Source organism: Dermacentor andersoni, chromosome 3, assembly GCF_023375885.2.
Source record: "Dermacentor andersoni chromosome 3, qqDerAnde1_hic_scaffold, whole genome shotgun sequence".
Taxonomy (NCBI): Eukaryota; Metazoa; Arthropoda; class Arachnida; order Ixodida; family Ixodidae; genus Dermacentor; species Dermacentor andersoni.
Window position 1 is genome coordinate 172,392,965 of NC_092816.1, and position 15,168 is coordinate 172,408,132.

Below are 15,168 nucleotides of genomic sequence, written 5' to 3' on the forward strand. Positions count from 1 at the left end.
TTGACAGCTCGTGCAGCCAATCGTTAGCCTGATCATGTAATGATTTTAATTCCGTGCCGGAGATAAAAGCGCTGGTGTCGTCTGCATATAATGTTAAATGTGGCGTGTGTGGTAAATTTGCGATATCATTTACATAAATTAGAAAAAGAAGTGGCCCAATAAGTGACCCCTGAGAAATGCCTCATGTTATATGCCCCATCCCAGATTTGAAGTTATAATGACAGCATACTGAACGCGATTTTTAAGGTAGCTTTCAACCAGATCTCCAGATGTCATGATTTATGCTACCAGATGTCCTGCTTTACCGAGTCAAATGGTTTACGGAAATCAAGGAACAAGCCTCAAGTGAACAGCTTGTGCTGGAAGTTGGCAATAATTTTGTCTTTTGTTTCCAATAGGGCCGCTTCAGTAGATTTTTGTTTTTGAAAGCCATACTGCTGCTTAGTTATTATGTTGTTTTGTTGAAAAAAACTTAGAAAACCTAGAATAAATGGCCTGTTCAAAAACTTTTGCGAATATTGGCAAGACCGAGATCAGACGGTAAGAGCGAAGGTCACCTTTGTCGCCTCCTTTGAAAATTGCTGTCACTCTTGCGATCTTTAATTTATCAGTAAACGTTCCGGTACAAAGAATTGAGTTGAATATGTGAGAGAGTGGTCGAACAATGATATGAGAAATCGCTTTTATAGGCTGAGGCTTCATTTCGTCTATGCCACATGCACTATCATTTTTTATTTTCTGCAGGTGATCATGAATCTCTAATTCAGTAGTGGACGCAAAGAATATCGACGACATAGCACAACGCGTAAGGTATGACGTGCAATCAGTGTTGCTTGTGTCGGGGTTCTAAGATATCCCGGCTTTTAAAAAATGTTCATTAAATTTGTCGACAAGCGCTGCACCTGAGTAATGCGTACCCTGTATCATGAGTTCCGAAATATCATTGGTCGTTTCTGTCGACGTGAGGCTTTTGACACATCTTCAAATTTTTCTAGAATTATTGCAAACATTCTTAAACTTGTTTTCATAGTAGATGGCTCGAGCTCGCTTTAAATTGGATGTTAAGTTGTTCCTGAGCTTCTTATATTCCTGTAAATAAGAAATATTCTTTGTTATTATGAACAAGACAAACATCTTATCACGTTCTCTTATGCGCTTCATAAGGCAGACGTCAATCCACGGTTTTCTGGACTTTTTATGCTTCTTAAATTCAACAAGAGGAAATGCTAAGTCATAAAATCCTTTGACATTTTCTATAAAGGTGTCATATGCCACGACAGGGTTAGTCTCTTGTAGTACAGTGCTCCAGTTCGCTTTCTCAAGAAGCTGCCGGAAAAATACAATTTTGTCTGCTGGTATTTTTCTATACAAGATAGGATAATGGTCTTTGAAGCGGTTATGATGGGAACAGTGCGGCATGAAAAACATAAAAATGAGCAAATGATCATAACTTATTCCTGATGTTAATACACCAACATTTGATTGAGCAACTGGGTAATTTGTAAAGTGCAGGTCAAGCAAAGTTTCAGATTTATTGGTCACCCTAGTAGGTATATCAAAGACACTTTGGCAACCAAAAGAATAAAATGTGTCAATAAGACGTTGCTTATTGCTGTCCTCTGAGAGTAAGTTGATGTTAAAGTCGGCGGTAACAATGACGGGGAGGCCAATACATAGCAGGTAATGCAAAATCTGTTCAAGGTATGCAAACAACTCATTAACATTACCAGAAGGAGATCTGTAAAGTACAAGTAACATTGAATTGGTGCATTTTATCAGTAAGCTTTCATTGTGACGATCTACAAGCGAGTATTCGGATATTACTTCAAAGTGAAAATTATTTCGCACATATATTGCTACGCCCCCTCCTCTCTTGCCACTTCTTGACACAGAAGCACACGTGTAGCCAGGAAAATGCACATTAGCAGATTTATCAGAGAGCCACGTTTCAGTGAACCTCACTGCGTGTAGTTCAAGCAAAATCTCCCACAGTTCCTCTCTTGCATCCGCTCTTACTCGCGCATGCGCGCGAACGTCCGGTGCGTCCGCAAGTGCCACGCCCCGCTGTACTCAGAAGTAATTGTGAAGTCGTGCCCGGGCGGGCTTGCAAGGCTGTGCGGGCCACACGCTGTAGAACGCGCACACCTCCCACCCCGCCCTCCCCCGGAGCCTTGCGCGCTACGTAAGACAGCGCGATACCTCCCCGTTTTCTTCCCTCGCGTGAGCGAGATAGAGCCGTAATCGCCGGCTCACCCTCGCACACTTTGACCCGCTCATACAGCATACGGCACGCGGCGACTATTTTATCGCCCTGGGACTTCACACGGAACCTCGCGGCGACGCTGACGCCGACGGCAGAAATGTGCCTGGAATGTTCATACAGTTGCTATTTCAATAAAATGGAAGTGATACCGAAGTGTCTCCAGTCAAAAATATTCCGGCAGAACTCATGCCACGATGACTCGATGGTAATGCGATTAGGAACCGAGGAATGTATCTAAAAACCGTATTTAGGAAGCCGAATTTGTATTCTGTAGTTGTCATTATGGAACTTCCATTGGTTTGGCTCTATGTGACTTATTCCGGTACGCTCCGTTGTTGCTGTGGCGCTCCCTTGCGAAGCTCGCCCATCAGCACGGCGACATGACGACGACTGTATGACGCCATGCACTGATGACTATCGAATGACGATGAAGGAATGGCGTCGGTAGAAAAGTCAAATGCGCTATGAAGACACAGCATGATGGAAATAAATGAAATGTCCATTCTTCAATGAACCCGACGGTATAACCACAAAGTGTGACGACGCTGACATAGGGGAAATTCTGTGGCGATGACGGTATGATGATGACCGGATGACGAAGCTGGAATGACGATGAAGGCATGACGACAACACAATGACGACCATGGCGTCACAGCGGTGACATAATGACGATTCGGTGAAGACAGCATAATTATAAAAAAGTCAATACGAAGGAATGTCGTCGATGGATGGAAGAAGGCGGCATGGCGACGACAGGATGACGAAAATATGCTATCAAGGCAGCGCTCGTCCTGTCGTCTTCTCTGTCTGTGTCCCTGTTATTTGCGCTAGTCTTTTGAGTAATGAAAATATGCTGAAGTTGCTCAATTGATGACGATGGTCAAACGACAGCGCGGCGATGACGATATGACAATGATACAACGATGACGGTATGGCGAAGATGACTACATGACGAGAGTATGACGTCGAAGTTACAATAACGAATATGGAAGGCCCAAGATGACATTACGACTCTGGTATGACAACCAAAGCATCACAACGACTGTATGATGACGACGTAATCACGACAATGTCATGGCAAGAGGATCAGGACAATCAGGTGATGACGAGCATATGAGAACAGTGGCGTGACAACGGCTGTACCAAGAAGCCTGCATGACAATAATGTCTTCACAATGACGGCATGACGAGAATTGCATGACCAATCAGGAGTGACTATGATTTCACGACAACGACTTCATGATGACGGTGGTAAGACAAAAATTCATGATGCCGGCTGTTTGACGATGATGCCGCGAGTACGATTGTATAACCATGACAAAGTAATCACGATTGTATGACGATGGCACAATTAGGAAGGAATGGCGCAGACGGATTGGTGTTGATGGAACGACGTACGACGACGGCATGACGACAATGGGTTTACGATACTGATGTGATCACGATGGTAAAACGACAGTGCGAGGACAACGGCAAGGTGACAATGATATGACAACATCATGACGACGACGGCTTGAAGAAAGTTGGATGACGAAGTTTGAATGACTAGGATAGATCGACCACGATTGCATCATGACCCCGCTATGACAACAAATGAATGAAGACGACTGTATGCGACGACCCAATAACGACAGTGGCATGACAAAGGTATGAGGACAATCGGATGACGATGAACTTTTGATGACAATAGCGAAATGACGACTGTATCACGAAGACTGCATGAAGATGATGGTCTGACGACGATGGCGCGATGACAACGGCATGACGAGTTTCAGGTAACAAGGCTAAAATTACGACGTTGAAACGACCATGACGGCATCAGGGCCACAACCATATATCTAGAGGTCCAAGCCATTAGACACATTGGCTCACTAGGTGAACGTAGAAGGCGTGACCACCTCTGCGTGACGTGATTTAGATGACAAAGCTGGAATCACGACTACGAAATGAACCTGACGGCATCAGGAGCACACCAAGTGAACCAAGATAATAGAAATCTAGGGGCACTGAGTCATCGTAAGAGGCGACACAGACAGACAGACAGACAGACAGACAGACAGACAGACAGACAGACAGACAGACAGACAGACAGACAGACAGACAGACAGACAGACAGATAGATAGATAGATAGATAGATAGATAGATAGATAGATAGATAGATAGATAGATAGATAGATAGATAGACAGACAGACAGACAGACAGACAGACAGACAGACAGACAGACAGATAGATAGATAGATAGATAGATAGATAGATAGATAGATAGATAGATAGATAGATAGATAGATAGATAGATAGATAGATAGATAGATAGATAGATAGATAGATAGCAGGCCCTAAAGTCCTGAAGTAGGCAAAGAATGATAATCGCATTGAAATTTAAATGTCGGACGCTCCTCGTACTGTACTAGAGTGCGGTGCATTGCAAAAGACGGACGGTACACCCAACAAGACTCTCAGGAACCTCGATGATGAATCGATCACCAAACTAACAGAATACATAAACGAGTGTTGGGTAAAGGGAGAGATGCCAGCTCAATGGAAGAAAGCGACGATAACGCTCATTCCAAAACCTGGTAAGAACCTTGAGATCGACAGCCTCAGACCAATCTCCCTAACATCCTGCGTTGGAAAATTAATAGAACACGTCATTTTAAACAGAGTAGATAACTTCTTAGAGGATAATAACATGTACCCACATACAATGACAGGATTTCGCAAAAGCTTTTCGACACACGTTGCGATGCTTCAACTTAAGCATCAGATAATCAGTCATAAAACGCGCTCTACAAGGGCCATCTTGGGTCTTGGTCTTAAAAGCCTTCGATAATGCCAACCACGCAACCACATTGAAAAACATCGAACGAATATGACTAGGGCAACGGACGTATAACTACCCTCAAGATCTTCCTATCAGATAGAAAAGCCGTCATCTCCGTTGGAGGGCTCACGTCGCCCAAGATCGACATACGTGGGGGGGGGGGGGGGGGGGGAGGGCGCACGCCACAAGGCGCTGTCATCTCCCCGATGCTGTTTCATCTCGTTTTGATGGGACTCTCCAAAAAATTAAATCACATAGAGCCCCTGGATCACACAATCTACGTGGACAATATTACTATCTGGACCTGTGATATCAGCGATGGATCGATATCACAGCGACTCCAGACTGCAATTACCCCAGTAGAGGAAAACCTCATAGGAACAGGCCTCACATGCTCTGCAGAGAAATATGAACTTCTCTTATACCGCCCCCCCCCCCCCCCCCCACTTCGGGGCAGGCCTCCCAAAGGATGCGACAGAAATAAGGTTCATGAGGAAATCAAACTACACACCAAGAACGGGCTGAATATCCCAATAGTCAACCAGCTCAAGGTGCGGGGTCTAGTAATCGAGAACAAAAGCACAAATGGGGAAACCATAAAGAAGTTAGACCCAAAATTAACAAACACCACGAGATTAATCAAACGAATTACTGACAAGCACCAGGTTACGAAGGAAGAAAGTATCATACGGCTGATACAATCATCCGTAATCAGTCAGATCATATACATACCAGGCTTCCACAATTGGGTTGCAGCTGAAAAGACTAAAATTAAGAACCTGATCAAAAAGGCATACAAAATAGCACTAGGGATTCCCATCAGTACGAGCACGGATGTCTTGCTAAGTTAGGACTCCACAACACATTGGACGAAACCATAGAAGCACAGCAAACACCTCAAGCAGAACGACTAACCAAAAGCAAAACGGGACGCCATATACTAAGCAAACTAGTAATAACTTACCAAAATATATACGGGGAAAAGAAGACGAGAACGAGAGAAATTCGTGACAAACTCCTAGTACCAACTATACCCAAGAACATGCGTCCAGGTTACGACGGCAGACGCAACAGTAGAGCAGACGAAATGATCCGACGCTTTGGGTCAGATGACAGAGCAACCTTCGTAGACGCGGCTGATTACCCACTCAGAAATAGCTACGTCGCAGTAATCGTTGATCACACTCAAGAACCCCTTACAAGCGTGTCAGTTAATACAAAACATTCCGATAAAGCAGAGGAGGTAGCCAATGCACTAGCATTGGTCTCCACGAATGTTCAGTACATCATTAGCGATTCTCAAGCGGCCATTAGAAATTATGCAAAAGGTAGGATCTCTCCTGAGCCATGGCACATCACCAGAGTTAATGAAGCAAAGTTCGCCAAGCAGAGAAGAACGGCAGGCAATTGCTGTTTCCCAGCGCATACGACTCCACGCATTCCCGCAATCAACCTCAACGAGGTAGCACACCGCGAAGCTCGAAGTCTTACTCGCCGAGCTGAGCAAAGAGTGACTTCCATCGGTCAGGAGAACACGGAGGAGGAGATCTGGAGAGAAAAATGTAGATTAAAACGATTTAGCGATATTACTAAATTCTATCAGAATCGGAGGCGAGTATTACCACCGCCTCACACTAAACTGAACAGGGCTGAGTCTGTTACTTGGAGGCGATTACAACAAAACCTTATACGAGTCCCGTGAAACTAAAAACGTTCTACCCCGATATTGTTACGTAGGAAGACGCAGACGAAAAGCTATGTACAAATATATTTACAAGGAAAATACGCTGCGCTTGGCCGAGAGGCAACAGCCCGCGCTAGCTTCTAATCGTCGTCGTCGTCTTCACACTGCTGGCCTTTCGTGATCGCGCATATTGTGCCGTAGCACTACCCCCGGCTGCAAAAGCGCCGTCCCGGAGCGACTAAAGATCGGACTCGGAAGCAGTGTAGTAGGCCTTGAGCCTACTGACGTGTACGACATCACTAGATGCCACAGGAGAGGACGAGGTTGAGGCCACAGGAGCAATTTCGTAAGTCACAGGCGTCACCTGGCGCAGCACGCGGTAGGGCCCTGTGTATCGCGAAAGGAGCTTCTCTGAAAGTCCGACGTGACGAGAGGGCGACCACAGGAGCACGAGCGCACCAGGTGAAAACTGTACGTCACGATGGCGGGCGTTGTACTGACACTGCTGAGTGGTCTGTGAGGCCGTCAGTCGAGCACGGGCAAGCTGGCGTGCATGGTCAGCGAGGGCGATGGCGTCGCGCGCATACTCGCTTGTTGAGACCGCAGCAGGAGGAAGTGCCGTGTCTAGGGGCAAGGTAGGTTCGCGACCGTACAGTAGATAAAAGGGAGAAAATCCGGCGGTGTCGTGCCGGGAAGAATTGTACGCAAATGTTACGTAAGGAAGGGCAATGTCCCAGTCGGGGTGGTCCTTGGAAACGTACTTGGCCAGCATATCGGTAAGAGTACGGTTTAACCGCTCTGTCAGGCCATTGGTTTGAGGATGGTATGAAGTAGTCAGTTTGTGTTGAATGGAGCAGGAACGCACAATGTCAGCGATAACTTTCGAGAGGAAGTTTCGACCACGGTCAGTAAGCAGCTGTCGCGGGGCGCCATGAAGCAAGATAATGTCACGCAAGAGAAAGTCCGCGACGTCAGTGGCGCAGCTGGTAGGGAGAGCCCGAGTGATAGCGTATCGGGTGGCGTAATCAGTCGCGACGGCTACCCATTTGTTCCCAGAAGATGACGTGGGAAAGGGACCGAGCAGGTCTAATCCAACACGAAAGAACGGTTCCACAGGGACGGTGATCGGCTGGAGATGACCGGCAGGTAGCACCTGAGGTGTCTTCCGACGCTGGCAGGGATCACAGGCAGCAACATAGCGTCGAACGGAGCGAGCGAGACCAGGCCAATAGAAGCGGCGGCGGACGCGGTCGTACGTGCGGGTTACCCCAAGACGTCCTGAAGTGGGTGCGTCATGCATCTCAAAGAGCACAGTCTGTCGTAGCTGTTTTGGCACGACAAGAAGAAGGTCAGAGCCGTCAGGGAGGAAGTTCCTTCGATACAGAATGCCACCCTGGAGGACATATCGGCGAACGGATGCGTCGGTAGGTGTAGAGCGCAGACGCTCGATAAGTGCTCGCAGCGATAGGTCTCGGTACTGCTCATCGGCGATGTTACCGAAGGCAGAGACAGAGAAAATGCCGTTGAGGCTACTACTGTCGGCGTCGTCAGGCTCGTCGACCGGGTAGCGAGACAGGCAGTCAGCGTCCTTGTGTAGTCGGCCAGATTTATAGGTGACAGTATACGAATATTCTTGGAGGCGTAAGGCCCAGCGACCAAGTCTTCCTGTAGGATCTTTCAGTGAGCATAACCAGCAAAGCGCGTGATGGTCTGTGACAACGGAAAAGGATCGGCCATATAAGTATGGGCGGAATTTCGCAACCGCCCAAACTAGGGCCAGACACTCACGCTCAGTGATGGAATAGTTGCGCTCCGCGGGTGAGAGGAGCCTGCTGGCGTAAGCGATAACACGGTCGTGGCCACGCTGGCGTTGTGCCAGTACTGCTCCAATTCCGTGACCGCTGGCATCAGTACGGACTTCGGTAGGCGCAGAAGGATCGAAATGGGCCAAAACGGGAGGCGTTGTGAGAATGTCGATTAGATGAGAGAATGCAGAGGCCTCGTTATCGCCCCACTGGAAAGGAGCGTCTTTTTTCAAAAGGTCGGTTAGTGGTCGTGCTATGGCGGCGAAATTTCTCACGAAACGGCGGAAGTACGAACAAAGGCCGATGAAGCTGCGCACATCCTTGACACACTTCGGAACAGGGAAGTGCGTAACAGCATGGATCTTGCCTGGGTCCGGTTGCACTCCGTTCGCGTCAACGAGATGTCCAAGGACGGTAATCTGGCGACGGCCGAATTGGCACTTCGATGCGTTGAGTTGCAGACCGGCTCGCCGAAAAACGTCCAGGACTGCTGAGAGGCGCTCGAGGTGCGTAGCGAACGTTGGGGAGAATACGATAACGTCGTCCAAGTAGCACAGGCACGTGGACCACTTGAAACCGTGAAGAAGGGAGTCCATCATGCGTTCAAAAGTGGCAGGGGCGTTACATAGACCGAACGGCATCACTTTGAATTGATAAAGACCGTCGGGTGTGACAAAAGCAGTCTTCTCGCGGTCGAGATCGTCCACGGCAATCTGCCAGTAGCCGGAGCGAAGGTCAATAGAAGAGAAATAGCGAGCACCGTGGAGGCAGTCAAGGGCGTCATCAATCCGAGGTAGGGGATACACGTCCTTTTTGGTAACCCTGTTAAGGTGGCGATAATCCACGCAAAAGCGCCATGAGCCATCCTTCTTTTTGACCAGTACTACAGGTGACGCCCATGGACTATATGATGGTTCAATAATGTTCTTGGCAAGCATTTTGCGAACTTCTGCGTGAATAACTTGACGCTCAGCTGGTGACACTCGATACGGGCGGCGATGAATAGGAGGGGCATCGCCGGTATTAATGCGATGTTTCACAGCTGTAGTTTGGGCTAAAGGACGATCGTTAAAGTCAAAAATATCGTGGTAGGAAAACAGAACGCGGTAGAGTTCACGAGCGTGCTCGGAGGGCAAGTCGGGGGCAATCATTTTCCGTAAGTCAGCGATGGTACAATTTGCCGACTGCGATGGTAGAGGAGTATCGGATGAAGTGTCGTCTACTGCAATGGATGCTACTGAGTGATCCTCGAATGAACAAAGCTGGGCCAAAGACATCCCACGTGGCAGCACTTGTGTCGTCAAGCCAAAGTTGACCACTGGCAGGCAGACGCAATTCGCCGTAATAGATAAAACTGTATGGGGTACTGTGATCCCATGTGTAAGGAGGACGTCTTGCATAGGAGCCGCGATGTAGTGACCGTCGGGGACTGGTGGGGATGACACTAGGTCAACGTAGGTCAGTGCCGAAGGTGGCAAGCGAACGAAGTCGGCGGAACTGAGGCGACTGGGGTGTGGTTCAGCAGGATCCAGAACAGGCAGGTCAAGGCGGAGAGTACTGGCGGAACAATCGATGAGAGCAGAATGTGCGGAAAGGAAGTCTAAGCCGAGGATGATGTCGTGGGGACAGTGGGCGATGACTGTGAATAGCACGATTGTTGAGCGATCGGCGAAGGAGACGCGGGCGGTACACATACCAATTACGGGGGCTGTTCCGCCATCGGCGACACGGACAACAGGCGTCGTGGCGGGCGTGATAATTTTCTTGAGCCGGTTACGAAGGTCAGCGCTCATTACGGACAAATGCGCCCCAGTGTCTATGAGAGCAGACACAGAAACACCGTCGACTTGCACGTCAAGAAGGTTCAGATGAGTGGGCAAAGTCAGTAGAGGATTTGGCGGCGTAGGGAGCAATGCAGCGTCACCTCGAGGCGCTGCATCGTCTAGTTTTCCGGCTGGGAGCGGCGTCCGAAGGGAGTCGGCGAATAGGCGCGACGGGGCTGGGGAGAGCGAGATTGTCGTCGTTGGGGCGAAGGCGAACGAGAATAGGGGCGGTTCGTTGCAGGAGAATCAGTGGCGGCATTATCGGAGCGTGCGGCGTAGGGACGAGAAGGGCCACCTGAGGGGCGAGAGTAGGCAGTATAAGTAGGCCGGCTCGGGGAACTCCAGCGACTACGACAGTGCCGAGAAATGTGCCCGATTCGATGGCAGTGGAAACAAATAGGCTTGTCGTCAGCAGTGCGCCATTCAGATGGGTTGCGGAAACGTGGTGGGTAAGATGCGGGACGGGGCGAAATCGAAGAAGCCGGGCGGGTATTAGGGCGATGGGCCGAGCAGATGGTGTGAAGACCCATGTTTTCAAACTCCTGGCGGACAACTGCCTGGATCAGTGAGACCGTGACTGCAGATGTGTTGGTGGGACTGGAGTCGAAGGCAGCCGGATAGGCGGCCTCGATCTCACGCCGGACGATCCTGGTAACATCGGCAGTGTTGTTGGGACGAGGAGCGTCGGCACAGGAAGATGTCGCTGGGGTGTTGGGCAGACGGGCAAACTGCTGGTCAATACGTCGGCTTTTGGCGAGTTCCAGGCGGCGGCACTCTCTTATAACAGCATCCACCGTCGCTACGTTGTTGCAAACGAGCAAGTTGAAGGCGTCATCGGCAATGCCTTTGAGGATGTGGGAAACCTTGTCTGACTCAGTCATGTGGGTGTCAACTTTGCGGCACAGAGCCAAGACGTCCTGAATGTACGTGACATAGGGCTCTGTTGACGTCTGCACACGGCCGGAAAGCGCCTTCTGCGCGGCAAGTTGTTGACCGTAGGGGTTGCCGAACAAGTCTCGAAGCTGTGTCTTAAGTGAATCCCAACTGGTGAGCTCATCTTCGTGCGTGCGATACCAAACTCGAGGTGTGCCACCGAGGTAAAAGACTACGTTGGCGAGCATAATAGTAGGGTCCCACCGGTTATTGCGGCTGACGTGTTCATACAGGCTGATCCAGTCATCGACGTCTTCCCCATCTTGGCCCGAGAATACGCCAGGATCACGGGGAGCGGGGAGAGTGATGTAGGTCGTCGAAGTGGCAGCAGGTGTCGGAGCCGGCGGAGTCGGGTTGTCGTCGCCGGGAGCCATGAAGGAAGGCTCGACGTACCGTCCACTGCGAAGCTCCGTGACGAGGTACAGGGAACGTCCACCTCCACCAGATATGTTACGTAGGAAGACGCAGACGAAAAGCTATGTACAAATATATTTACAAGGAAAATACGCTGCGCTTGGCCAAGAGGCAACAGCCCGCGCTAGCTTCTAATCGTCGTCGTCGTCTTCACACTGCTGGCCTTTCGTGATCGCGCATATTGTGCCGTAGCAATATATACGAGAGCGATATGTGCAGGCTGTGCAAGTCTGCTACAGCCACCTTTCAACACATGTTGTGGGGATTTGAAATATAGCAAAATAAAATTGCAGTCTCCTTAGAAAATATACTGGCGCGGTGGTCGGCCACGCTGCTCAGCTCAGAACTCCAAGACCAACTTTGGGCCGTCCAGCAGGCCATGGGGGCCGCACGGGAGCAGCAGCTCCCAGTGGCCATCTAGGCGGCCCCAGGCCCGGGCCTCCCAATCGCCGGATTCCAAATAAAGTTATGACATCACAGATTATTCAACATATGGTGCTGAAAAGTTGTACGTGTATGTAATGATGTGTGCTCATTTTGAATATTCAGTCTATTTTTGTTTGTCTCCTCAGGTTGCCCCGCCCAACCTCAACGAGTCGGCACACGGAGCTGCGCGAGGGATCATCAACCGCGTAGCTACCGGGCAGCGTGACGCTGGGGGTACTGACAATCGGGACTCTCCTTCCACGTACACCGAAATTACTAAGCACTTTTACTTGGCTCGGAGGATCTACCCCCTCCCACATTGCAAACTCAATAGACCTCAGGCTTTGACACTAAGGCTTCTACAGACGGGGGCTTACCCAAACCCCCTACTTCTTCACAAGGTGTACCCCGAAATTCAGACAACAAATGCATGTGCACTATGCACTGATTTAGCGAATTTACCTCACATGCTCTGGCGATGTCCCGCGTTACACAGCGATGAAAACAACACTTCTTCACGTTGGGATGCGGTCCTACACAGCCCCAACCTCGAAGAACAGTTATGGGCTGTCCAAAGGGCCCGCGACGCGGCGGAGAGACTCGGCCTCTCTGTCCCGACGTGGGAGCGGCCCGCTGCGCGCTAGTGCGCGCCCTAAAGGACCCTAATAAAGTTTTTAATCCATCCATCCATCCATCCTCAGGTTGCAACCACGGAAGAGCTCTTTTAAATATATTTTCCAAAGATTTGCAAAATATTTGCTCCTTAGATGTAGCTAAACAAGGAATCAATGCCTTCGGTATATTTGAAAAAAAAAAAAAAAAACGTAACATCAAACTTAGTGCTCTATCTCCTAGAACACGAATTAGGAGACTTCAAATTTAAGCACCAGGAAAACACTATTTTAAGTTCCTAGTTGATATTTTGGCAACTCATGTTCTAGGTATGGCAGAACAATAAGGTTGGTCTTACGGCATTCTTTGAATAATACGGAAGTCATTGATGCCCTGTTTAGTGAAACATACGCATCAGATATTTTTCAAATCATTGCAGAAAATTATTCAAGACACTTGCAAAAAAGTGAGAACCAAAAAGGCAAACAAAATGGACGTTATATTTGAAATATGGACATATCATTACCTTTATATATATACAAGTTTTTAGCACCACACCTCGAAGAATAAATTTCAAAACTTTCGGTCAAAGACCTTCATCTCCCTTTAAAAAGTAAGAAGCCTTGCGCGAGAAAGTGCAGAAGTCGTTGGAATGAAACATGCGACATTCAGTACCCAGTGTTAATACACCCGAAGGCTCAGATGAAAAAAGGCAGGCGTCCGTTGACCTCGTAAACTGCTTCGTGAACAGCTGCAAAGAAAGCGTCGGGCAAAACTCTGAACTGCGCGAAGACAAGACGCGAACAGAAACATAGGCGCACACACAAATCCCGGTGCGCGCGTCTGTATTTTTGTTCACGTCTTTTACTCTTTGCGCACTTTCAAGTTTGGCTGAATATATGAAGTGACTAGCACAGCAACATACCTTACTAAAGAAAGCGTCTCTGACATGTGGCTTTTAAGAGCTATGAAATGCTACAGCAGGCATTTCTGTTGATTTGATGAAAAATCCACTGATATAGTTCTTTTCTGAACGCGTCATGCAACACTCTTTATCAAGAGCCTTTAGTGGAGTATCTTACACCAGCGACTTTCGTTATACCAAGGACAGCAACCTTGTACGGAAGCAACGTGTATCTCTTGTTTATTCGTGACCAACATGAATACAGGTTTCTGTATAAGTTCCTGTAAAAGCTCCGCGTAATTATATTCAGACCTAGGCCATATGGTTATTAAGATTGTGCTTTGATCGTCGAGGCGAAAAGCAGGCTGGAGAAGAAGACAAGGTGCAGCAAAGTCTCATTGAAATGACCCAAGAGTCGCACAAAGCAAACAGAAACATAAGCGATAACGTGCGCCATCACTACGGTGGTTAGAATTATGGACTCACCACGGCAGGCTGCAGCAACAAACGCATGGAGGAGGTCACTTTTGCAAAATACGAGTAGTTATCATTCCTTGAGTAAGCATGCGTCATCTTAGTTAGCCCGCGAATTCGCTGCCTCTATCAAGACAAAGCTCTTAACTTTTGGCCAATCTCAGCACGTCTGAATTCCTTGAATACGATGCTTGGTGCTGCTGTATTGTCGTTAGCTCCCTCAACAAGCAGCACGCTCTAATACGTGTTGTTTGTTTTGATAATTGCTGTAATGTTTATTGTGCTCCCAATATGATTTCACTTTCCTTTCACATTTACCATTTACAAGCTTCTCAGTTGACCAGGCCTCTATCGCTGCCTTGTACAGGGCAGTAGTAGTACCAGACAATGTAAACAACACTATTGCTGCCCGGCAAATTTTGCCGAACTTTTCATTTTCGTTTTTATAAAATTGTGATCATTCGATGTTCGATTCGATAATATATGGTAGTTTTTCTTGAATATTCATATTCAATTTGATACAAGACAATCGCTATTCGAACGTCCCTGCTGAAAATTGAAAGACTCGCCATGGTTGCTTAGTGACTTTGGTGTTGCGCTGCTAAGTACGATGTCGTGGCATCAAATCCTGGCCAGAGCAGCTGAACTTCGATGAAGGGGAAATGGAAAAACACCAGTGAGCTTAGATTTAGGTGCATGTTAAAGAACCCCAGGTGGTCAAAATTAATCAGCAGTCACCCACTGCGGCGTGCCTTATAATCAGATCCTTGTTTTGGCACATAACATATATAATTTATTTTAAAATTTAAGGAAAGCACGTATCTTCAGTAATCAGCAAAGTCTTTAACCTACGAATAAGGCCTACAGAGAAATGCCTACATTTCCAGCAAAGGTGTACTCATAGCCGCATTCAGTTCTTCAAGTACCCCAGGAAAGATTACGTATAGTGGCTGTATTTCACTCGCAAACACTTATAATTGCCCTGCACCGTTCACAGAACCGTACTC